This window comes from Protopterus annectens, chromosome 9.part0 (genome assembly GCF_019279795.1).
Source record: "Protopterus annectens isolate FY-2018-M chromosome 9.part0, PAN1.0, whole genome shotgun sequence".
NCBI classification, from domain to species: domain Eukaryota; kingdom Metazoa; phylum Chordata; order Ceratodontiformes; family Protopteridae; genus Protopterus; species Protopterus annectens.
In genome coordinates this window covers 1,733,190,042-1,733,216,670 of record NC_056743.1, presented here as the reverse complement: position 1 = coordinate 1,733,216,670, position 26,629 = coordinate 1,733,190,042, and positions in this window count along the sequence as shown.

The window sequence follows — 26,629 nt, the reverse complement described above, 5'->3', positions numbered from 1 at the left end:
GACCTATTGAACTATATCAGTGTAAAACTGTTACTTAGCTTCTTTTTAATGCAACTTTAACTTTATGCATGTAACCCAACATATGTGAATTGTTTTGCTATAATTGCTATTATATCAATATTGTTTAAAATTGTACTTGTTTTAAAATGTACTACTGGAGCTTTTCTCCTCGGGTCTCCACTGAAAATGGGCCACAAGCCCAGTTGGACAAACCCGGTTAACAAATGTCAATAAATAAATAAATAAATAAATAAATAAATAAAACCCTTCCTATCACCTACAGCTAGAACTACTGTTGCACACACTCATCTAATCTCTACACTCCTCTATGCCTCATCCATTTTCACTAATCTATCTAAGAACAACCTCAATAAATAGGAAACGTCCTACAATAACATAGCCAGATTTGCTACTGGCAACCCATTTAGGACTCACCATTGCTTTAATTTAAAGCAGCTGGAATGGTTGGAACTACAGAATCTACTTAAATACCACCAAGTAATCATTACCTAACATTATCACCCCCTATAAAAATGTGAAGTCCTTTACGTTCATCTCAGAAACTTCTAGTTAACACATCTAAATCTAACAACAGGGCTGGAGATTCTCTCTTCTGTAATACTGTGGGAAAATTCTGGAATCTCCTAGCCAGCGACCTTTCCTCACTTTCCTCTATATCATTCTTCAAAAACAGACTGAAACTTTTCCTCAGAACACACTGGTTATGCCCCTGTACTAAACCTGACTAGTTATCTATTCTATCCAAAATATGCTCTGCCTACCCTACTCTTTTCATTAACTCTTCTGTTTTCCTTACTAACAACTTCTTTCACCTTTTCGCTCTGTATTTCATTATTTCTATCCCATTGGATACTTATTTTTTTAAAATACTCACTGTTACTATAACTAAACATTAAACTGCCTTTTTTATTATGTACTGTACCTGCATGTTTTATAACTTGTATGCCTCATTTTTTCATGTACTGTATCTATATGTTGATTTGTACCTGCATTTTACACTGTATTGATTTCTGTCCTTTCTGATAATTTCTGTATTAACCAGAAATGTCCTTGTATATACAACTGATGTTATTTTTGATATTTGCTGTTATTTTATCTGTGTGTCATGGAGCTTATCTCCCCGGGCCTCTACTGAAAATGGACATATATCCAGTTAGACTAGCCTGGTCAACAAACGTAAAATAAATAAAATAATAATGATCCCTTTTGCATGTACCTCACCAGGCACCTGCAGTAGCTGCAGAGACCACTGGAATTTCTCATCAAGAAAATACAGAGCCTACAAACCATGCCATGGTGTATGTAGATAAACTGAAAGCCCTGTCAGTGCAATCTGTATTATATAGGATAAGGTGACTTGTGCCTGGCCTCCAGGCCAGTCTCTGACCCTGCCCAGGTGGGAATACTGCATATCCATAAATCACCTGTAGCAGATGATATTAGTAGAGTCTTGTAAGGAGAAAATCCTAATAGCAGTGTCCACATGCTGGTGTAAAATGCCGTCTGTAATGTCAAGCAAGGGCACAAACACACACATACACACACACACACACACACATACACACACACACACACACACACACACACACACACACACACACACACACGCACACACACAAAACCATTGCTGCAATTACAACATAACCCCTAGAGAACTCTGCATTTATGGCACATGCCATAGTGTAAGTGTGACTTGAAGAATGTCAGGTAACACTTTACAGTAAATCACATCAGCAGAGTTCAGTAAGGAGAAAATGCTAATAACAGTTTCCCACATGCTGGTGTAAAATGCACTCTGTAATGTCAAACAACACACACACACACCCACACGCACACACCTATGCACATGCACACACACACACACACACACACACACACACACACACACACACACCTATGCACATGCACACACACACACACACACACACACACACACACACACACACACACACACACACACACACACACACACACACACACTCTCTTCAGTTGACTGCAATAGGAACAAAACCATACCTGTGTAAGTACATCAGCTAGATAGCTCTTTATTTAAGGCAAGCACCACAGCTGACGTCTGACTTGAAGAGTGTCAGACAACACTTTATAGCAAATGACATTAGCAGAGTCTGGTGAGGAGAAAATGCTAATAGCAGTGTCCACATGCTGGTGTAATATGCACTCTGTAATGTCAAGCAAGGGCAAACACACACACACACACACACACACACACACACACACACACACACACACACAAACACACACACACTCCAGTTAACTGCAGTGAGAACAGAACCCCTACCTATCTACCAGTAATCCATCACAGTTGCAATCCATTAGCAACAAACACAGAGGGAGTGCCTGGACTATGTTTACATCTGATACACGGCACCAAGTAATTGGGATTCAGCAATTCTAATGAGTTCACACCTCATTTGTACCTTCATCATGCTCAGTGCCCTGAATGTACACCACAAAAAGAGAACTGCATAGCTAGGGAACCTGAAGGTGAGGAGACGTGTTTATGTGTATGACACAGTAGAAGATATTACTTTGGGATATATTTGCACAGAAGAATAGTGACCTTGAGAAGACATGCTTTAATAGTTCAACTATATACTGCATATGCTGAAATGTCATTAAGAAAAATCTGTTAATAAATATTTGCATTACCAAAAATGCTCCTTTTATCTGAATGCATTTCTTAGAAGTGTACTGATGGCATGGACATGTTTTTAAGGGCATTTCACTTCCTCAGATGCACAGCCTTATTAACTGTCATCACAACTGCTAATGTTACAACTGTTTTTCTGTGTACAGTTTTCTATTGTTATTTCTGTGAAATGGTAAACATCCTATATTCTCAATGACATAAGGGTGTTAGCCTTCTAGAATGGACTGTACACACCTCTAAGGGAGTGTTGCCCACAGGTACCCATGATTGAAAATAGCTTAAAATGGAATGTTCTGTGTTAAATCTTTGGACATGTTTCAGGGAATGTTCAATTGATAGCACATTTAGCATTTCACTGATGGTTTGTTAGCAAAATGTGAGATTTGCCTGTTCTTTTGGGGGTAAGGGAGCAAAGTTGCATTTCTGTTTTGGCACAAACAAGGGTATTTTTCTATTGTTATTCTCCTTGTTTTGCATCGAGCATTGTTTTGTGCATGAATGTATTATGTTACAACAACACAATTCCCTTTTTTATATTTCAATATCTTGAATGTTTTATGTTTCTCCAGTGGGTAATAGTGAAATTCTACCTTTTATGTGTTATCTGAAGAAAGGACTTTGTTATGTGACACTTATGTGTATTATACTTCTTTTGTGTTTTAGGTCACCTAGAACTATGGCATCCCGGAGTCCCAATCCCCAAAAAACACCCTTCAGTGACCCTGATAATCAGGTAATTTTAGAAGCTTTTAGATCACAAGGTGCCTTTCTGTTTGATAGGAGATGTGGAAATATGTCAGCCAGAATGCAGATCTGACAGCAGATACTTGCTGATATGAATGCAGTAGGTGGCCACTGACATGATCTCATCTGTAAAGAGCAGAGCAGCTGCAGTGGCCCATGATCAGATGGGTTCCGGGGGGGGGGGGTTGCTACAGAACCACAACTAACAACAAGTGAAGAGTTCCTATCCACTGTCAGGGATCCAGACAACTCCCTGGAAAATATAAAAGTGGAGGGTGAGACACTTGATGAAAGAAGTGTGGTTACTGTGGCTTTAGTGCCTGTTGACTCTGGCTGTAGCAAAGTGTGGGTGAGGGGGCTAGGCAGGAGGGCTGTTAAGGGTGCCTGGAGGAGGCCTGCTGTCCATCCTCCAACTGATTAAGGTGTGACTTCCCATGCCATTCAGTGTATGTTTAAGACCATCATGGAAATGCAGATACATTCCCATAGGTACTCCACATAAATGCTTAGGTTGTAGATGTGGCACACGTTGACATGCCTGACTGCCTCCACCGTGTATCTGATTCAATTGATTGGATGAATGACAAGTTGGAACAGGCGGTGTCTGTGATTTAACATCTGCTGGGAGGGAGACAGCATCCTCATAGGCATAGGTCAGCCACATCATCTGCTGTTAGCTGATGTGGCCTTGTCTGATCAGGCTTCCAGAGTGACAATACTTCCACTGCTCTGTCAGTGGTTGAGGTGTCCACACCCAGAAGTGGCAGGACATGGGATCATGGTCCTGGACATCCTAGTGAGGGGAACTCATCCAGCAGACATCAGCCACATTCAGGTGGCAGCAGTGCATCTGACCAGGGACATGGACATGCTAGTGCAATTCCTGGCAAAACCAGTTTTCGTGATCAGGTATGACAATGATGAACTGCCACCTCTGCCATGCATGGCTTGCACCTGTCCAACATACCAAGATGTAGAGCTTGCACAGAGCTTGCCTGTGTTCATGCAGATACTCATACACCAATTTCACCTGGAGTACCCTTACAGACATACACACAATAGTTACATGGTTCAGCAGTGAAGCTTAAGACTCATTTTGTCTCACTGGCCATTTGTTACTTTATACAAATGTCTGCCTGCTTTTCTTTCTTACTCACACACTCATCAACCTTTTGTGTCCTCCTAGGCTTCCTGCCCCCCTCCCCCCCACAACACCCTGTCTAAGTGATGATAACTGTGCCATATCCTCATATCCTTGTTTTCTATATTTTGGATTGAGGGACATGTCTGATGCTCAGGGTGCATAACTGACTTAGTGCTTAGTATATCTGCATTTGTGATGTTGTTTTGTTAATTGTACCTTTGACATATTTTAGACTTAGAAAGTTAGACAATTGATAGAATCAAACATTTTTTACATCAGTATTGTTAATCATCTTGTGAGAGTTGTGAAGTCTGAAACTGAAATGTGTATCGTTACTTTCTAACTTCTCTCTTTAATGATTTTCAAGTCCAAAATTATTATGCTAAACTGAGGGCATTCAGTAACCATCAGTACTTCTGACAGGTATGACTGTGCAAATCTTTGATGCCTGAAGCCTACTGGTTGATAAAGGAAACATGTAGTCACACCAGTCTCTGCTGTCACATGTTAAAGTCATTTCTGTATAAATCCCCCACCTTTTATTTGCTTAAATTACCAAGTAACAACATGCAAGGATATGCCATTCATTCATATTATTACATAATACACTCCAGGTTCAGTGCTTACTTTGTAAATCCAACAACTGATTTAGTTCATGGCAGACTCTGTCTGATGCTAGCAGTACACAGCTTTTACATGGGTAGGTAAAGGTTGTTAGTGTTGCCTGGCATTAATGTTACTATATGTATGCACTTATGATGAAGGTTTTAGCACCTTAGGTGATGAGTAAGTTCGCTATGTATTGCCTCTTAATTAATGTGTGGGCATATTGATCAACCCTACATCTACCTACACCCACAGCAGCTGCTTTTTCCCCCCTCTGACTCCTCACCCTTGTTTGGCTATGGTGACCTTTTCATTGGTGGTGGGAGGTGTGCCCCTTTCCCTTGTTGATCCTGCTGAAGCTGTTTCCTCAGGATGATGTTGTTTAGCATGGCACAGATGGTGAATATTTCAGTACATGTACATGGCTTGTACTGCAGGGCTCCCTCCAGATGTTGCTAGGCCCCTGAACCACGTCTTCAGCAGCTCAGACACAAACTCTATGACATTTTTGGTTTGAGTGTGTGCCTCATTATGGTATTCTTCAGTGGATGTGTGTGCATTTCAGATGAACATCATCAGCCACAGTTCCAGTGTATAACTTGCATTCCCCTCTAAATGCCCTTGTGGGTTATCCTCCCTAGTGAACATCTGATACAGCTGGGAGGTGTGCCAAATATGTGAGTTGTGCTAACTGCCTAGATTGGCATCACACACACACATTCAAGATAATTCCCTTTGCATTACACCTGACTTGGCATTTAATAGAGTGGAAGCCCTTCCTATTTATGTAGAGCCTTCCCTGTTCCCCGGGTGTTGTCTTATTTTCTATATGTGTACAATCTGTGGCACCCAGTAGTTCAGGGTAGTGTGCTACAGGGTGGAAGTCCTGCATATTTGTGGCCCTGTCCTCAGATGTACAGGAAAAATATATGTGGTCATTGGCATGGAGGAGCATAGCATTCAGGAATTGACAGAGGATCCTGGATGCTGATGCCTATGATACCCCCAGCATGTCCCCTGTTGGTCTTTGAAAGGTTCCTATAGCTTTAATTCTAAGTGGTAGACATACCTTTGTCTCCACTGGCATGGGTTCCTCACAGTTTGCCCTGGCTCTGAGTTGAAGATGACAGAGGTTGCAGAGTTCCTGTAGTGTGTCTCTATCAACCCTGTAACGCTCCACAATTTCCACCTCATGCAGATTATCATAAGTTAAATGGGCTCTGAAGATTCTTCTCCTTCTTGGCCTTGGTCTATTAGCATCAGCAATAGCATAGACTTCAGACTGTTGCACATGCACATGAATTAAAGCAACAGCAGCCCCCCCCCAATATTATTTCAGTGTAGACTCCTTTCCATGGCTATATTCCAATAGGTTTTGGAATTTGCCGGGAAAACCAGCACTGAGTCTACATGATTGCTTTATAGCTTGTTGAATAGCTCCTCCGTCTTGGATTGGTTGATTAGCGTACAATTCAGCTGCTTATGCTGTAATTATCAAGCCACAATAGTTGCCTTGTTTGCCCAGCTCTATACACTATGTAGAGCCACTTACTGAATCCAAAACACTGTGTAAATGGATGGTGTAGGCTTTATTGGATCTGGCTGAGAGGATTCTATGTAGAATTGGTTTTAATTTTGAATATAGATGGATAGATCGATACAATACATTGATGTGCAAACAATTATGTTGAAAGTATGGTAAGTTCTAGACAGTATACTTAAAAAAAATCCTTTTTAAGAGGTATGTATTAGCATTCCTGTCCTTTTTCCATTTCTTTATCTTTGCTGTGAAGTCTTATCCTATTCATACAGTTCTCCATCTTTACTTTTCTCTCCTTTTTTTCCAAATTTCCATATTTCTCTATATTTCCACAATACTATCCTTCCCCAAACATTAGTTTTGACTTTAAAAGACTTAAGGAAAATCAGCTGCTTAAGATGTCAGAAAAGCCAGGTTATACAGAGGTCATCTTCTCCTTTTATTTTCAAAACCCACATTTTATTAGATTTAAATGAGCACACAACATAATTATTCCAAAACTAATTTACAAAACTTACTTTTCAAAGCAGTCTAGTATCAGGTGAATGCCATTTATGCAATTTTGCAATTCTTAGCAGAAAATGACTTGACTGATTTTAAAGACATATTTCCAGAGCTCATTTTTTTTTAAATTTTGTAACCTATTTTCATTCTTTGCCCTGGTTTCTTTCTGCCCTTACCCCAACATCAATATTTTTTCTGTATCTTAAATATCACATATAAAGGTAATTTTTAGGTGTTTCTTTTTGCAATAATCATCCTATCATCATTTAGTGGATTTCCTGATTCTAACATATGTAGGTTTACTTTACATTATTCATTGGAACTATATTTATTAAGTTTAATAATATTATGTGTGCATTTTTTGTACACTTCCTTCCTGACTGTGAGTAATGTGGTCTTGCTTTTTGATGATGAAATAAGGGCGTAAACAACTTCCAGTGGGAGGGCATAATTTATACACTCTGAATTTGGTTTGACACAGAATGCAACACAATCAGTCCTGTAGTTAGGCAATCAAACTATAAATCAGTAATTACGTAACTAACTGCATTCATACTCAAAGAAAACTAAAAGAAATGGAACAAAATAAGAGCCTTAGTAAAATGCATAATGCTTAGCATACAGTGTAACGAAAGATACAACACTGTAATAAAAAGTTGTCTGCCATGGAATGATCACTCTTAGGAAGGAAACTAAGGGCATGTGACTCACTACAATCATAGTTTCCAGTAAAGCATGCTTATGTGTGCTACACAGTGAATAGATTAGTGTTATAATGAAAACATGTTTGTGGAACTAAATGAGCTGCTTTTCAGCAATGTGGAAGCCCTCCCCCCCTCTATGTGAGACTAGGTACTGCAGGCAGTACCTGTTGGGGAAACCAGCCAGACTGCCTGTAATATCAAATTTTATATATAAAAATGGAGCTGTATTGCAAGCTTTGGAGTCAGTGGGAAAGAGCCTGGGAACATGCACATATGTTGTAGTTGTAGCAAAAGCTATCCCCAAACTCATGTAGGGATGGCTTGTAATCTTGGATGGAGAAAATACAGGTATAATGGCCATGCCACCTTCCAGGTGGAGGTTCTGCACTACAGACTCATGGACATGTGGCTTCACCTGTATGTCAGACCTTATCACTGTATATAATGCTAAATCTAACATACAGGCAGAGCTGCTGTGCCAGAAACCAGTTGTTGGGTTCGGCTGCCTCACAAAGTCCTCAGGTCAATGCAGGCTATGTTCAGAAGAGGTAATGGTATTCAATAACACAAAGTATTAAAGAACCTCAAAACCTGTTCCTTTCATAGTGGGACACCCTTCAGTTCGATACCTCAACATATTGAATTACACATTGTTTGCCCCTTTATGACATCATCAGAAGCTGCTGACAAATAACACAGAATCAGGAAATAATTGTATAGTTTCAAGTTTTTAAACATAATAAATATATCTCCACTAATGTAACTAAAGTAAAAACAACATTATTTACAATCAGAAAGTCCACTTTTCATGACATCATAATTACAGCAAAAAGAAGAGGTAAATAAAACATATTGCATATAATCTTTAATTCCTGCAATCATTTGTTTTTCAAAATCCTTGACTCTTTTCTCTATCCAGTTGCAACCCAATTCTCTCAACTTTTTCACACAAGTCTATCATCACACTTTTGAACTTCCTGTCCACTCTTACCAGAACAGTCATATCATCAATATAAATAAGCAATACATTAGTTCTAATGCCACCTTTCCTTATCCAGCTATCACCTTATTCTTTGCCCTAACATATTAAGCCATTTCTTTTATGTGACATTCAAACATTAATTGACTAAAAGGACAGCCATCTTTATTCTGTTTTGGTACAACTTCCTTTTTGCAACATTTCTCTTTACGACTCACAACTCTCTCTTCCTCACATTCATTTCCTTTCCAACATTCCATTCCAATTGTCTACACTCAGTAATTCCCTGCTCCTTTATCCTCCTACCCTCTCATACATGCCCTCCCCCAATTTATCCATCACATTTATTTCATCTATTTATTTCTCTAACATTCATTTTACAACCTCATACCATAAAGCTACCACAGTCAGTGTACACATGGGTTTATCAACAGGAAATTATCATTCTGTTGACACCACTTTACTGGAAATATGTTGCAGAAATCACTCTCAGTAATTCTGGAGAACTCCCTTGTCTCCACTGTTGTTCAACATCAGAGTAGATATATTTAAGTTCTGAGGTGTGGGGGTGTCCCCCAAGTGGAGGATGCAGGGGGACTATGCTCCTTGCAAAAACAATTTGTTTTGATGTTCATAGAAAGTGGTTTTAGCAAAATATTTTCACTGAAATAGGATTCAGTGAAAGTGCTGTCAATCTACCAACATGAATCTTATCAACAGTACTGCTATATCTAGTCTGTAATAGCATCCAAACCACAATGTAAATATCTCAGGTGTTAGAAACTACATTGGAACAGTAAACATATTGTTTCTGTAACACCATTGTAAATAGGCTATGTACATGCTTTACTGAGTTGGCATTCTTTTCTTGCATTTTCCATTATCTATTCTAATATTGTTATGTACATACCCCTGGGCAAAAATATGAACACTTCCGTGTAGATCAGTGCTGTCCCCTAATAAACAAATTCCAGCAAGTAAGTAAGAGAAAAACTAATATGTCAGTAAACAACAAATTCAGATATGAATACACCATTCATTTTACACTCATCTATTCACAATCGGTGCAATTATTGACTATGGATAAGCTTATATGTAGATCTCCAATGTTTAAGTTTAACATTTGAGGTTCAGCATTATTAAATGTTTTCTCCCAATCAGAACTATTTAACCCTCACTTATGCCTTATATTATCTACATAATTTCTGTAAACTATAGTAATACACATTTTCTGTATTTGTTTTTGCCAATTCCTCTCACTTCCTCTAGAAATTGTTTTTTAAAACTGTTTTTTTTTTAATTTTCAGTATTTAAAATGCTTGATTTTCTGTCCCTAATGCAGAGATAGGTCCTAAACTACTCCTCATTCTTCTTTTTCTTCAAAAAATGCATATTTCCTCTTCATATCATTTAGCTCATCTTTGCCCTGTCTCAAATAGCCACTCATTACATATCACAACTGCTATGTTGTTATACTCCTTGGTTAGCTTTCCACAAAACTGATATTCTAAACTATCTATCCTTGGTGCCATTTCTATACTGTATTTTTATTACTTACTCAAATCCAAACACAACTTTCTCCATATTTTCTTCATTTACAGCCATGTCCTCATACACTTAATTTCAATCCATATGGTAAACTAAGATCTTCTTTCTCATTTCATACAGTTTCCTGACTAAAATCCAATTTTCATACACACAATCTTTTACAAACTCTTCATTCATTTCCATAGGTGCCAGAAGCTGTAGAACATGGGGGATGGATGGTGAGATGGGCACTTAGTGATCTGAAAAGGGCAATTTTTTAAAACTATTTACTACCACAGCATAGGCTCATGCAGAGATCATTTTAATCTTAGCCACTTTTGGTGCTTGAATTAACATTTCCTGATTGGTCTTACCTATTTCATGGCTGATAATTGTACATTAGCCTGAGTGAGAATGACTGTGATCATACCATAGATAATTTGGGGGGACCCATGTGAGGGATGCAGCATTTAGGGACTGACTATTTCCATTAGTGGCATGAGGGGCAATCCTGGAGTACACTTTCTATTACCCATCCTTAGATCCAAGTTGCATTTGAATATGGACAGGGATAAGCTTTGTTTTACTTGAATGGACAGTCTGTTCTGGAACAGTGGTAGCCTCTGTGATATATATATATATATCCATCTCTCCACAACATTCAGTTTAGATACCTGGACTGAGTATTTCTGATGCCATTTGACTTGTTGATGTTCAGTAGGTCCATCTGTATTAGGTCGGAGGATGTCTTGTATGCCAGACATGTCACCTCTAAGCACTAGGTAACTCTATGAGTATTCAGATTGTTGCATGGGTCTGGACAGATACATGTCAAAGTGGGCATTATATAAAATGATTGATCTAATGAGGCCTTTGTAAAGGGGACAATAACATCTCTAGATCTACTCACAATCAATTTGTTTATAAGCTGTGCAATATAGAAAGACTTTCTTATGACTCTGGGCACGTTAGTCAAAAGTTCCCAAATGCCGAACAGCTGGGTCATTTCTCAGGAGGCATTGTCAATTTGGCAGCTCCCTGGAGTAGATGCCTTCCCAAAAGATACAATAATGTATTTTTGGAGTTTAGTTTCAATTCATGATTCTGGCACCAGTTATTGTTTGGGACAAACCTTCCTGCATGATGGTTATATCATTTGGGGATTCAATAACTGCTCCTAGCTTGCAGTCATCTCAAACTTAGTTGGCCAAAGCCATTTGGTATTTCCTTTTACATTTCAGATGTATATGGCAAACAGAAAAAGTGTGTGTGTGTGTGTGTGTGTGTGTGTGTGTGTGTGTGTGTGTGTGTGTGTGTGTGTGTGTGTGTGTGTGTGTATGTGTGAGCACTATGTGTTAGACTCAATAGTTACCAATTTCTGAAGCCATAAACAAGCTATGCCTGTGCTGACTAAATACAATACATACACCTTTACTGTTGTTTGAGGGATATAGTCTTCTAACAAGGTCAACAGCTTCAATTTAAATACTGGTGGAAGGAACACTTTAGTTCATAGGTTCATAGGTTCATACTAGGCTATCTGCCCTAGGGCATTTATAAGCCTAGCCAGAATGTGTTTGGCTTTCGCCACCCATTTTAAATTTATTTTGCTATGCCCTTTTTTGAGGTTAGTATACTGTGCCTCTGTCTAACAGTGACACAGAAGTGATACCCGGGGTAAACCTACGATCTCCCATCCACTCATCAAGATTCCTCTTGAAGAGAGTCAATGAGGGACTCTGCCTAACCTGGACTGGGATTTTATTCCAGAGTGAAGGGAGCCTCTGGGTTATGAATCTGTCCCTCCAGCATGTCCTATTTATTTCAGTGCTGAGGTTCAAGTCTCACGAGCGTAGCTTGATGGGATTTGGATTTTCTGAGGTGCAGCATGTCCATTAATTCCGGGTTGGACATGGCTTTATACGTCAGGCACAGATCGCCTCTGAACAGGCGGTATGCCACTGAGTAGAGCTGGAGTTTCTTTAACCGGGCAGCATATGGCATCTGTTTGAGCCCTTTGATCCTCTTGGTGTGGTACTTTTGGGGTCTTTCCAGTTGCTGCAGGTGTCTGGTAAGGTACATCCCAAAAGGGGCATTGTACTCAATTATGGGCCTGATGAGGGATGAGTAAAGAGGCACGATGACCTCCCCTGATCTAGAAGTGAATCCCTTCATGATTAGGTGGGCCATATAAAATGTTTTTCTAACCACTTTGGCCATGTGGTTGTCAAATGAGAGATTGCTATCAACTTGGGTCCCCAGGTCCCTAATTACTTCTTCTGTACTTAATGGATTACCACCTATGTGGTAATTTGTGGGCACTTTGTTTTTGCCAAAGGGGATGACTATACACTTTTTGGCATTTAGCTTGAAGCCATGGCTCTGGCACCAGTTGTCTGTTTCTTTGAGGCCCTTTTGGAGGATGCTTGTGTTGGCTGGAGAGTTGATTATGGCACCCAGTTTGCAGTCATCTGCGAACTTGGTCAGCCACAGTCGTTCCATGTTGGCCTGTACCTCCGAGAAATATATACCGAACAAGAGAGGTCCCAGGACTGAGCCTTGTGGGACACCACTTGTAACTGGTTTGGAGTCTGACATGTCTCCAGCAATTCTAACCATGTGGGTTCTGCCCTTGAGCCAGTTTGCAATCCATCTAGTGACATAGGGGCTTATATTTAAGCTGGTGAGCTTATCTATAATGCCCGAGTGGGGTATTGTATCGAAGGCCTTTGCGAGGTCCAGGTAGGCTGTGTAGATCACCTTCCCCTTGTCAATGGCCTTGTTGACTGTTTCAAAGAAATCAATCAGGTTTAAGAGGAAGGATCTGCCCTTAACAAAGCCGAACTGTGTAGGATCCAGTGTCTGTAGATCCCCAATATCTTTATTTATGAGGTCCATGATGATCCTTTCCATAGCTTTGCAGAACAAACTAGTCAGGCTTATGGGGCAATAGTTTCCATGATCCATTGAGGCACCACCTTTATGGAGAGGGACCAATGTTGCTGTACGCCACTCTTTGGGCACATATCCTGTAGTAAGGCTGAGATTGAACAGTAGTTTTATGTTTGGGTTTAGCTCTTCTTGGAGTTCATGTAGGATGCAGCCTGGGACACCGTCTGGTCCCATTGATGCTGTGTTCTTTGTTTTGGAGAGGGCGGCTCTTACCTGAGCATCTGAGATGTCAGGGGGGCAGCACTCTGCTGGGATAGATATTTGCCCTTTTGGTGGGAGGGGGGGAGAAGTTTGCGCTGAACCTGTCAGCTAGGATGTTGGCAATGTCTGTGGGTTCGGTGTATTTTTTGTCATTTTGGACTAATTCTGAGCATATCTGGGAAATACCACCCAGGTTCCTAACATAACTAAAGAAAGCCTTGTGATTATCCTTAGTGTCCTGTGCAATTTTTCTCTCGAAGCTGGCCTTAGACGATTTTATGAGTGCCCGTAGTTTTTTGCTAATACTGATCAGAGATGCCTTCCCTTTTTGGGATTTTGCTCTATCATGTAGTAGCTTCCTCCTTCTATTGTATAGTTTGTTTATGGCTGGGGTCCACCAGACAGGACGTCTGCCTTTGCAGGATTGGGTCTTAGTTTTATTTGGGATTGCATGATCCATGCATTCCTGAAGGTGTTCATAGAATGCGTTTATAAAGGATTCTGAGGTTTGGGCCATATTTTCCACAGGCCCGGGGGCTTTGAAGGATTCCACCTCGGTTTTGAGGAGTGTGAAATTTGCTTTAGAGAAGTTTTTCACTGTGGTTTTCTGGGCAGGGGGTGGGGTCGGGATGTGAATATCCAGTGAGATTAGTTTATGGTCTGATCTTACCAGTGAGGGATACACTTCTGGTCTGGAGCATAGAGTCCCCATGTTGGTGATGATCAGGTCCAGTATGTTTTCCCCTCTTGTGGGAGTGGTAACAAGTTTTTCCATAGCATTTGAGTTTATAAATTCTAGGAACCTTTGGGATAGGGTGTTGGAGCTAGAGTAATGCTCCCAGTCTATGTTTAGGTAGTTAAAGTCGCCCAATATAATGGTGTTTGGAGAGACCTTCATATTTTCCAGTGTTCTCAGAAAGGCCGAGTGGGGTTCCTGGGTTTGGGAGTGTGGTCTGTAGCAGGCCATAAACTGGAAGACAGTTTTACCCACTCTTAGTTGCACATGGATAGTCTCTGATGCTTCGTGCTTTGCCACCAACCTGGAGGTGTGGGTATCTTTGATGAATATCGATACTCCCCCTCCTTTTGTGGTTCGGTCCAAGTTTTGGGGCCGAAAAGCATGGTATGAGGTATAACCTGGTAGTGCTGGGGTGCTTTCAGGAGCCCTGAACCATCGTATAGCCATTTCAAGCATTTTTAGTCACAAAACAGACAATGATTATGAGTATTATGATCATTTTTTAAAAAGCAATTTCCTTTAGTGAACTGCAAATAGCAATATTTTGAAAAACATGCTTTTAAAACATAAAGATGAGCATCAGTACCTGGAATATCTGATATGTGTGCTTCCTTGCATATAGTGCCTACAACAGACATGCTTATCAGGCATGCTAATTATCTCTTCAGGACATGTTCTAAGCCCAGGATAGACTCTAATTGTCGTAGCTTTGGAGTTAGCATGGCCATATAGCAATTCCTCCAGGGTGCTGTCCACAGGGTCTATATTATATCATCAAATGCTTAAAAAAGTGAATGATGATAAATCAACCCCATATAAGTGAAAGCTTTCAATGTCGAAACCTCAGAACAGCAATTTTTTTCCAAGGGAAAAAAATGTCTGTTCCAAAAAAAAAAAATTTAAATATTACATTAAATGGGGGCTTCACCTACCACACTCCCGACTTGGGGGGGCTGTGCCCCCCACACCCCCCTACTCAAATATATCAACTCTGAGATCACATTACAGTGCCAAAAATGGCAAAGTAACAGAAGCAGCCAAGTAAATTCTTTCCCTGGGAAAGAATTCACTTAAAGGCCACTTTGCTATTTTGCCTTTTCATTCTTTTACGTTCGATCAAAATGCATTCTACAAAATGTGTCTTCGATCACATAATAGGAACCCTGTCCATATGATAACTTGTGAATCTAATGCATGTCAAATGTCTATTGTCAGATCCCCTCAAGGAAATTTTCTGTCTTCAGTGACCCTTTTCCACCAGCCCTCAACAAAAACGATTGTTTATATAGCTTTTACCAGAGTTAGATTTAAGTTTAATAAGAAAATGAGGTTCTCTGTTTGACTTGAGGAGAATATTTTAAATAAAAAGTATGAAGACATAAGGTGGACAAGGTCAACCTTTTATCCACTATCGTGGATAAACTACACAGTTTATTGTTAAAAGCATCCTACATTCTATAGAAACCAAAGACATCTTTAATGTTAATGAAGCTACGATGCTGTGTTCCATTATGTAGTAAAATGAATGGCAGAACTGATAAAGTCATTTTTTAAGTTTTCACATTTCTTTGTTATTATTCATACTGAAAACAATTTTACAGTGCCTGCATGTAACAGAATGAGTTTAGAAATCTCAAGTAAAAAACTGATAGCATTTTATAGGCTAACTGGATGGAAAAGGCAAAATTAGCAGAGGAAGTAGCATTTCACCATAATGACATCACTGCATGGGAAATCAGTACTGCTATGCAGCAGTCTTATACAGCTGATTATGTCATTGGCTTTATAGTATCTCATTTCCTGCTTGTCCGCCGCAGAAAAAAATATAATGCCATTTCAAAAACATCTATCACAAATGCAGTTCTGCCTAATGGCTAACGCTGTCAATAAAAAAATGATGCTTGTTTTAGGCCTTAAATGCTCCCTTTACATATATCAAATAGTTGGCCATCAATGTCCCAATGCACTCTAGCACCCATTAATTCATGACCCTTTCAAAAAAAAAGTAGGAGGGTGGGTAAAAGAATATAACAATTAAATGTGACTCATTCGTATCCAGTATGAACAAGCATTTTGATGGCTGTACTTCCTGAATGTGAATGAAAAAAAGGCACAAAGTCAAAAGAACAGTCATTTTATTTTCTTCTAAAGTGCTAAAGTTACATCTTGAGCTTCCATGCTCACACATGTGGACACACACGCACACTTCTGCAATAAGTGAACGGCAGCAGAAAACTCTCCTCTCATGCAATAAGTGAATCACGAGTTAGCACTCTCCTTACCATAAGAAAGCAAAGCATAACTCTTGGGCACAAATGTTGACTCTGGCAGCATTAATGTAATCAAGCAGTGGTAGTCATACATACTTTGGAACATAACTTCCATGCGTTTTTGTGTTTAAATGCACATTAACGTGCGACACACTCATGAGTCCTACGATGGGTCCTCCTTAAAGAAAAACTCCACTATGGAGTTTTTGCCTATGTCACAGTTCTTGCAGCTGTAAAAGTGGGGGTCGATCCCTCCCCCTCATTCTATGGTTCTGGCGCCCTTGTTCATTTCTCCAAACACTTCCATTCTTTCAGGTTTTTTTCTTTTTCAACAGTTAATAATATACCTATAATCAACCCTTATGTTTTAAAGCTATTCACAGTTCTTCCTTATTTATATGCAGCACCCTTATTCCAACATGGTCTCTCCACAGGGTCTATATTATAAAGTTGAAGATACAAAATCTTGAGTACCCTTTCAGCAAATGGCCACATCATCAATTTTTTTTCAAGGAAAATAAATTGGTTGGTCGTTGCTTTAAATCTACCCTTTTCCCTGCTGTAGTGCGATCTCAAAGTTACTATATTTAGTAAGGGGGTTGTGGGGGGCACAGCCCCCCACTTCCTAGTGTTTGCTAAATTGTGTCGTGCATAGTTGGCCTACCAATTTCTTTCCCTTGGGAAGAAATCAATGATGTGACTGTTTGCTGAAGAGGATGTTCGACACTTATGTGTCGCTGAAAGGGTACTCAAGATTTTGTACCTTTGACTTTATAATATAGACCCACTCCACAACATTTGAAACACCCCATGTTCACTTCCTGGATTAAAAGCCAAGATTTGAATTTACAACACTTCGCTTACTATTTTTCCTTACTACCCCTTCCCATCCTTGCAACTAATGCATTATGATTTTTAAAGCCAAAATCTATTTCCATAAGCTTGCCTTTTTCTGTACTCCAGCTAATTATCCAGTAATCAGTTTCCAATGTTAACCCATCTCTAAACTACATTTTATGAAATTCCTCCTTTATTTTAAATCTCCACAGACTTAAGTCCTTTATTTGTTAAACATCACTTGTCTCTCTTACCATCTAATTATCATATTAATTATAATTCTCACATGAATATACCGCCCATTTATTTTTGCAGTTTCCCATGAATGTATCCATCTCATGTCTTTCTCTCATTTTACTGCTGCGTGTACGTTTAGTGTCCTCAGTAACGCTAACTTCATTTTACAACATACCGTTCTTCTTCTTAATTACCTCTCAGTAATGACCTGAAATTGGTCATTACTGATAATTGCACTCATTATATCAGATCAAGTGATTTAAAAGGATTTCTAAGTCGAGTGGATACAATAGATGTGAATTGTTTTACTAAAGTAGAATAACTGAGGTAGGACCAAAGGAACTATGTCGTAAGTAATGGGTCAGTTGGAATTGAAATAGAGTAGTAATTTTCCAATGTGAAATGAATGTTCCAGAACAAAAAATATTTCAATACATTAAAGGACAGAACAAGTCTCACATGCCTTACAGAATGTAGGATCTGATCCATCTATTTATTGCTTACCATAATTTGGAATTGTCTCAATTCTCCTAACATATTCCAAACAGTAGGCTGAATAAAGAATGTGGGATGAAAGGCATATGTTGGCTCTTATGTCTGAGTCTGATTAATACTACACTGCACTTTTTAATGGATAAAACATGCTGCAAAATATTCTGGAAATGTCCTAGCACAAGTTTACGAGGAAGGCAGGGAAGATAACATCCATTTAATTTAATGTTATCTGTTAACAAGTATTTCTTTCCAAAAAAAAGTATTGGGTACATTAAAACAGATTTTTACATCCGTTTTAAATAATTTCACTTGATTTTATTGGTTATATATTTACAGTAGTTCCAAAGTAAACCCTTTATTCCAGTAAGCAAATGACTCTTCTTGTTTCGGCTTTTCCCGGTTAGGGGTCGCCACAGCAGATCACCTTGTCCGCTCATGATTGGCAGTGAAGTTTTACAGTGTCGAGTTGCCAGACCGGCACCCAGTCTTCCACAGAAGGCACACACATGCACACACTCACACCTAGGGCTAATTTAGAGTGTTCAATCCACCTGCAGCATGTCTTTGGGATGTGGGAGGAAACCGGAGCACCCGGAAAAAACTCATACGACCACAGGGAGGACATGCAGACTCTGCACAGAAGGCAGCCCAGCTGAGGATTGAACCAGAGAACCTCTTGCTGTGAGGTGGCAATGCTAACCACTGCACCACCGTGGCCGCCCAGAAAGCAAATTACTCTATAATGTTAAAATCTATATCTGGGCTCTGTTTCTTCTTTTGTAAACTATGTTTATATTATTTATCTTGCACTGGAGTTACAAAATTATTATTATGAGGATTCATCGGTGCATTATGCCAGAGTGATATGGAAACAGCTTTGTTGCTACATCAGTTATTCCAAATTCAGAGTGCAACTCATAAAGCACTTCTTCACCCAAGCAAAATTTTACTGATTAAACACAGGACATGTCACCTAATCCATATCCTTTCCAAGTCTCTTCTCATCTCTAAAGATTCATTGAAGATTGACCAACTTTAGAAACTATATATATATATATATATTGTACATTACACTCTGCTTGATTGTAAATGGCACCTCTCTCTCTCTCTCTCTCTATATATATATATATATATATATATATATATATATATATATATATATAGTACATTACACTGCACTTGATTGTAAATTGCACTGTTTGCTCACTATACATATCTATATATATATATATATATATATATATATATATATATATATATATATATATACATATACATATACATATATATATCTATATATATATATATATATATATATATATATATATATATATATATATATATATATATATATATATATATATATATATATATATATACATTTTCCGTGTAATTAGCTTGAACTATTCTGTTATTGCTAACATTTCCGTATTTTTTGTTAATGAGATATTTTGTATTTTACCAGGGCTGAACCTGAAATTGGTCATTACTGATAATTGCACTACCCTGGCAAAGACATGTAAATAAATAAATAAACAAATTGATTTAAATTTAAATGCTTCCCTTGGTGTCTACATATAAGCATTTTCAACACTCAGTTTTTACTATAAGTATCAGATTACTCATGGAATCAGATTCACATAGAATTGCATAGAATTAAAAATATATTAGTTTCTTATAACTGCCTCTAAGCATATACAGTAAAATAAAATATTTGCTATGAAACAGAAATCATTATTAAAATAATGCTTATAAATTAATACATGACTTGAGCAGATTAGTGTTGAACTCACCTAAAAGCAGAAAGCAAAGGATTTTATCCATCGTTTTTCAACTCAGACTAAGTATACCAACAAATTAATATATCCCATAGTATATGCTCATGATGATGATGTCGAAAGGGTATAATTTTCTACAGCACAAAACATGAGAGCTAAATAAAAACCATTAAGTTCCTCTGTTAGTCACAAACTGAAAAGCAGAACTGGTGTTAACTCTTTCATATAAATATGTCCCACTCACTTGAAACTATACCCTCCTGTATAAAACTGATTTAAAAGCTATATGAAAATATTGCTTCTGAAAAACAAAACAAAGTTAGTCTTTTGTTTAAAACTACAAGTTCTAAATCATTTTACAACTTATAATCATTTCTCTTTCCAGTAGTACCAATATAGATGGGGTTCTTGTTAAAATATGATTGCATAAATTAGATAAGTAACTATTTTAACTCACACTCAGATGTGACATTTGTATCTACATTTTTGCCATAGACTGGGGAAAGAAACAGAGTTCTAAGCAAATTTATACCAAATTTCATGAATAGGATTTATACATTAAGGGTATGGTTTACAAGTGCCTTTTTTAGGCAAGGCTCAAATTCTAAACCTACCACCCTAGAAAACAAAAATGGGAAGAAACTGAGGGTAATGCTGCTCAATGCCAGAAGTCTAAATCTCAAAATGCACGCACTCGAGGCCCTTCTCAGTATGGAGAACATCGATGTCTGTGCAGTAACTGAAACCTGGTTCAAGGCTCCTGAGAGCACCCCGGCACTATTAGGGTTTACCTCATATCATGCGTTCCGGCCCCAAAACCCGGACCACACCACAAAAGGAGGGGGTGTATCCATATTCATAAAGGATACCCACACCTCCATGTTGGTGGCAACGCACAAAGCTTCGGAAACCATCCAGGTGCAACTAACCATAGGCAAAACTGCTCTACAAATTGTAGCATGCTACAGGCCACCCTCTCAAACTCAGGAACCCCACACAGCCTTCCTGAAGACACTGGAGGGTATAAATGTATCTCCAAACACCATCATATTGGGTGACTTCAACTACCCGAATATAGACTGGGAACATTACTCAAGCCCTAACTTTCTAGCCCAACGGTTCCTGGAGTTCATAAATTCAAATGCCATGGAACAGCTAGTCACTGTTCCCACAAGAGGAGAAAATATACTAGATCTCATTGTCACAAACATGGGGACAAAATGCTCCACACCAGAAGTATATCCCTCATTGGTGAGATCTGATCATAAACTAATCTCACTGGAAATCCACATCCCGCCCCCCCCCCAAACCAAAAAGACCATAGTGAAGAACTTCTCTAAAGCAAACTTCACACTACTCAAGACTGGTGTGGTATCCTTCAAGGCCCCTGAGCCAGAGGAAACCACAACCCAAGCTGCGGAAGCCCTTACAAATGCCTTCTATGAACACCTCCAGGACTGCATGGATCAGGCAATCCCAAATAAAACCAAGACTCTTTCCACAAAGGGCAAACGTCCAGTCTGGTGGACCCCAGCCATTAACAAACTTTACAATAAGAGGAGAAAGCTATTACATGATAGAACAAAATCCATAAAAGGGAAGTCACCCCTGATCATTATTAGTAAAAAATACGAGCACTCATAAAATCAACTAAGGCCAATTTTGAGAGAAAAATTGCCATGGATTCAAAGGACAATCATAAGGCCTTTTTCAGCTATGTTAGGAACCTGGGTGGAAACTCCCAGATATGCTCAGAATTAGTCCAAAATGATACAAAAATCACTGAACCCACAGACATTGCCAACATACTGGCAGACAGGTTCAGTGCAAACTTCACCCCTCTCCCCTAAAGGAGAGATAACTATCCCAGCCGAGTGTAGCCTCCCGGACATCTCAAATGCGCAGGTGAAAGCTGCTCTCTAAAGCTAAAAACACAGCATCAATGGGACCGGATGGTGTCCCCAGCTGTGTGCTACACGAGCTAAATGAGGAATTAAACCCGCACATAAGGCAGCTGTTTAATCTCAGCCTTACCACAGGATACGTGCCCAAGGAGTGGCGTGACGGCAACTGTGGTCCCACTCCACAAAGGCGCCTCTACGGACCCTGGTAATTACCGCCCCATAAGCTTAACAAATCTAGTCTGCAAAGCTATGGAGAGGATCATAATGGAGCTCATAAACAAAGATATAGGGGACTTGCAGACATTGGACCCGACCCAGTTTGGCTTTGTCAAGGGAAGATCATGCCTTTTGAACTTGGTCAACTTCTTCGAAACAGTCACCAAGGCCATTGATGAGGGAAAGGCAGTCCATACAGCCTACCTTGACCTTGCAAAGGCTTTCGACACAATACCCCACTCGGGTATTGTAGAAAAACTTACCAGCTTAAATGTAAACCCATATGTCACAAGATGGGTTGCAAACTGGCTTAAGGACAGAACCCACAGGGTTAGAGTTGCTGGCGCTGTGTCAGACTCCAAGCCGGTCACAAGTGGTGTCCCACAGGGCTCGGTCCTTGGCCCCTATTGTTTGGCATCTACTTCTCAGAAGTACAGGCCAACATGGGAGGACTTTGGCTGACAAAGTTTGCAGACGACTGCAAACTGGGCGCCATAGTGGAAAGTGCATCGACACGGATATCCTTCAGAAGGGACTCACGGAAACAGATAGCTGGTGCCAGAGCCATGGCCTGAAGTTAAACGCCAAAAATGTATAGTCATACCCTTCGGGAAAAACAAGGTAACCCCAAGCTACCATATAGGTGGCAATCCACTAAGCACAGAAGAGGTTATCAGGGACCTGGGGACCCAGGTTGACAGTGGCCTTTCTTTTGACACTCACATTGCTAAAGTGGTTAGAAAGACCTTCTACATTGCCCACCTGATCATGAAGGGATTCACATCCAGATCTAGTGAGGTCATTGTTCCCTGTACTCTTCACTTATCAGACCAATGATCGAGTACAATGCCCCATTCGGGATGTATCTCACCCGACATCTGCAGCAATTGGAGAGACCCCAAAAGTTCCTCACCAAAAGGATAAAGGGACTCCAAAATCTGTCATATGCTGCCAGATTGAAGAAACTCCAGCTCTATTCAGTCGCATACCGTCTGCTCAGAGGTGACATGTGCCTGACATACAAGGCCATGTCCAACCCGGAATTAATGGACATGCTCCACCTCAAAAAATCCAAATCCACCAAAACCACTAGAGCAAGCGACTTAAACCTTAGCACGGCTATAAATAGGATGTGCTGGAGGGATAGATTTATCACTCAGAGACTCCCTATGCTGTGGAATAAAATCCCGGTCCATGTGAGGCAGAGCACCTCGCTGACTCTGTTCAAGAGAAATCTAGACCTGTGGATGGGAGATCGTAGGTTTTCCCCAGGAATCATATCTGTGTCACTGCTGGACAGAGGCACAACAAACTAATGGGCACAATATTTTTCCATATAAGGGGTGGCGTAAGCCACAAAAATTTGGGCTAGGCTTATAAATGCCTTAGGGCAGATAGCCTAGTATAAACCTATGAACCTATGAACCTATAAAAAAGCAAGTTAAATAGTCATTAGTTCCCATTCCGTTGATGAGCAAAGTAGAAATACTGTGCTAACATACGTATATGTTTATGCTCATCAGTAATCATACCTCACTACCTAAGATGTAAAACTAATCAAAATGATCATCGAAAACTCATTTCATCGAATCTGAAATCATTGAAAACTATGAAGCAACTACAAATAACATTCCACAATGTTTTTACTACGTTTATGCAGGGGCAAGCCACCCTGCACCCCCCATGTGGGGGCTCCACCCCCCCACACCCCCCGTAATTAAATATACTAACTCCAAGGTCGCACTACAGTGGGGTTAGGAAATTACCTTTTTTCGCCACTGCATAAATATAGTACAAAGTGTATGGGATGTTATTTGTAGTTGCTTCATAGTATTCAATGATTTGAGATTCGATGAAATGAGTTTTTGATGAAATGAGTTTTCAACGATTTGGTCTCGATGATTTGCAATTCGATGAAATGGTAATTCGATGATATGAAGTGGAACCATATATATATATATATATATATATATATATATATATATAAATAGTTTATGCACAGGTTTACAGATATCTCTCTCTCTCTCTCTCTCTCTCTATATATATATATATATATATGTGAGTGTGTGCGTGTGTGTGTATGTACAGAAAGCAGATCAGTAGTTAATATGGTTTTGATTGAATTAATTCGGTTGTGAATAAACTCATCAAACACAATGTTTGAACAGTGATGTAAAACCACTATTTTCTGTGATATTGTGCGATCTTGGAGCTGACCCTGCTCTAAAGCATTTCTGATTTGGCACACAAAACATGCCTACAAATAGTAACTCTTCCCTGCTAAACATTGAACAAGTTGCATCCCTTAGATTCTTATTTCATACTTTTTGTTCAGTATAAATTGTATGCACTCTGTTTCCTCCAGGATCTCCCTAGGCATTTATGCAGTTACAGAGACATGGTTTAAAGTTGTGGAAAGCATCCTGGCAGAGCAATGCTACAATTCCTTCTACACATTTAGGCCAGCTACTGCACAGACAGGGACTAAAGACTGAGGTGTCTCAATCTACATCAATAGCAAGGTCCCTTGTTTACTAGAAAGCTTTAATAAAATGTGCTACCTGAGACAGATAATGAACTGTCTATGCATTAACATAACTAATGCACCAAGGAGTATTCATGATTGGTGAGTTCTTAAGTAGTGATCATAATATTCAGGTTATGGAAATGAATAGGGGCCATATGCTAAGTTTGTGGCACTTTTTTATACAGGACCAAGAAGATATATGTGCTGCAGTTCACTCACTTGCTGGACCCCATATTATGGCGCTGTGATAGAAGGCAAGTGATAAGGAGGTAGCTGAACAGGCTGATGGCTATATCCTGAAGGTGTAGGGCTTTGTAGATGATTGAATCAGTACCCCCACATTTCAGAAGGAGGGGCATAATGAAAGATATGTGAGTTCTGGGCACAGGAGAAAGACAAACGGCAGGCAGTAGTAGATGGTCTTCCAACAGATATGAAGTTTACTAGGGCATGCAAGGGAAAGATTCTGGTCATAATCATGTTTTTTTTTCTTTTTTTTTATAAGCAGAAAGAAAACATGGGACAAGATGTAAAGGCTAATTTATAGTTTTGTAACATTACCTGCTTTTCAGCTGAACAAGAGGTTAGGATTAAGTCATTATGCAAATAGGTATCACATGGGACATGTTGTTAAGTCTACTAAAAGGGTTTATTAACATAATTCAGCACTCAGAAATGCCATACTTTTTTCACAAGTGATTGCTAAAAGCAAAATCTGCTTTCTATCTCTGCAGGCCAAATGTTAGTCATTATTCTTACAACTCACAAATATTCAGCTGAGGATGCCTGTTAACACATGGTGAGGAGGAATGCGCATGGAGTTAGATCCCAAGAAAGTTAGAGTTTCCTACTAAAGACAATGAGGAATGTGATGGAACTCGTGGGTGGCATTCATTTTCTGGTCAGAGAAGGAGGCTGCAATTTCGAATATCTTTGTTACAACCTTAAGTGTGGGAAGTAGACCTCCAGTGCTGGTTTATTAAGGATTTATTATTTTAACACTTTACTTTTCAAACATGCCCATTGTATTGTCTTTTATTCCCCATAGTCATGTAAAAGGAAGGATGGTGTGCAGCACTACATGTTAAAAACAAGAAGGCTATCAAAAGAAAAAAAAAACATGAAGTGCTGTTAGCACAAGGGGTAGTCTGTCACAATTATTTTTTTTCAACCAGCCACCACTGACTTCAGATCCTCAACATCCTCCATAACACAGTCTTTCCTCTATGCCACAGTATCTTGGAGATACAGATATTTAGCCCTACATGATTCTGTGGCCCTTCATTAGTGTAAGTCAACCTATGGATGACAATGCATTTCTGTCACTGGGCTATGAGTAACCCCACAGCCGTAGAGGGGAAAGGAGACGCCAGGGCCATTGAACTTCATCCAGTGTGGGTCTTTGGTTAAGTCTATCCTCCTACTGATATGCTGGTCTGTCATAATTTAGTGACTATGCAATGTTACCATGAAGAAAACATTCTCACCTATGTGGTGGCATGTCCATCATTTGACCACTCACCTACTCTGTAACAATGATTATCTGCATACTCCCAATATCAGACCAGTAGCTATGCTCCATCTACACCCCAACATGTTCCTCCCTCTCTTCCCTAGAAAAAAGACGCACATGTGATGCCTTGTCAATCCCCCACCTCACCATCAGGACTCCTCCTATACTCGGGTTGTTAAGCAAACCAGAAAGAAGGCAGGGCGAAAGTCAGCTGTCTCAAATATAGTGGGGCAAAATAAAGGGGCAAATAAATTTCTGGGAGTGTAAAATTATTGTTTCAATAATATTGATAGTAACAAAGGATTTAAGTATTAATGTAAACTGAATAAATATAAGCTGCTCACGTCAGAAGGAAATTGGACTAAATAAATTATGTAATCGTTAACTGATGTTTTAATGCAAGCATAATTCGCTTGTTAAGAATGTCACATGTAACTTCATGCAGTGCAGTAATTAGATGACTAGGATGAAGCTGAGTGGTCTGGCTATACAACAAGTCATTAAATTTGTCCTCAGCTTC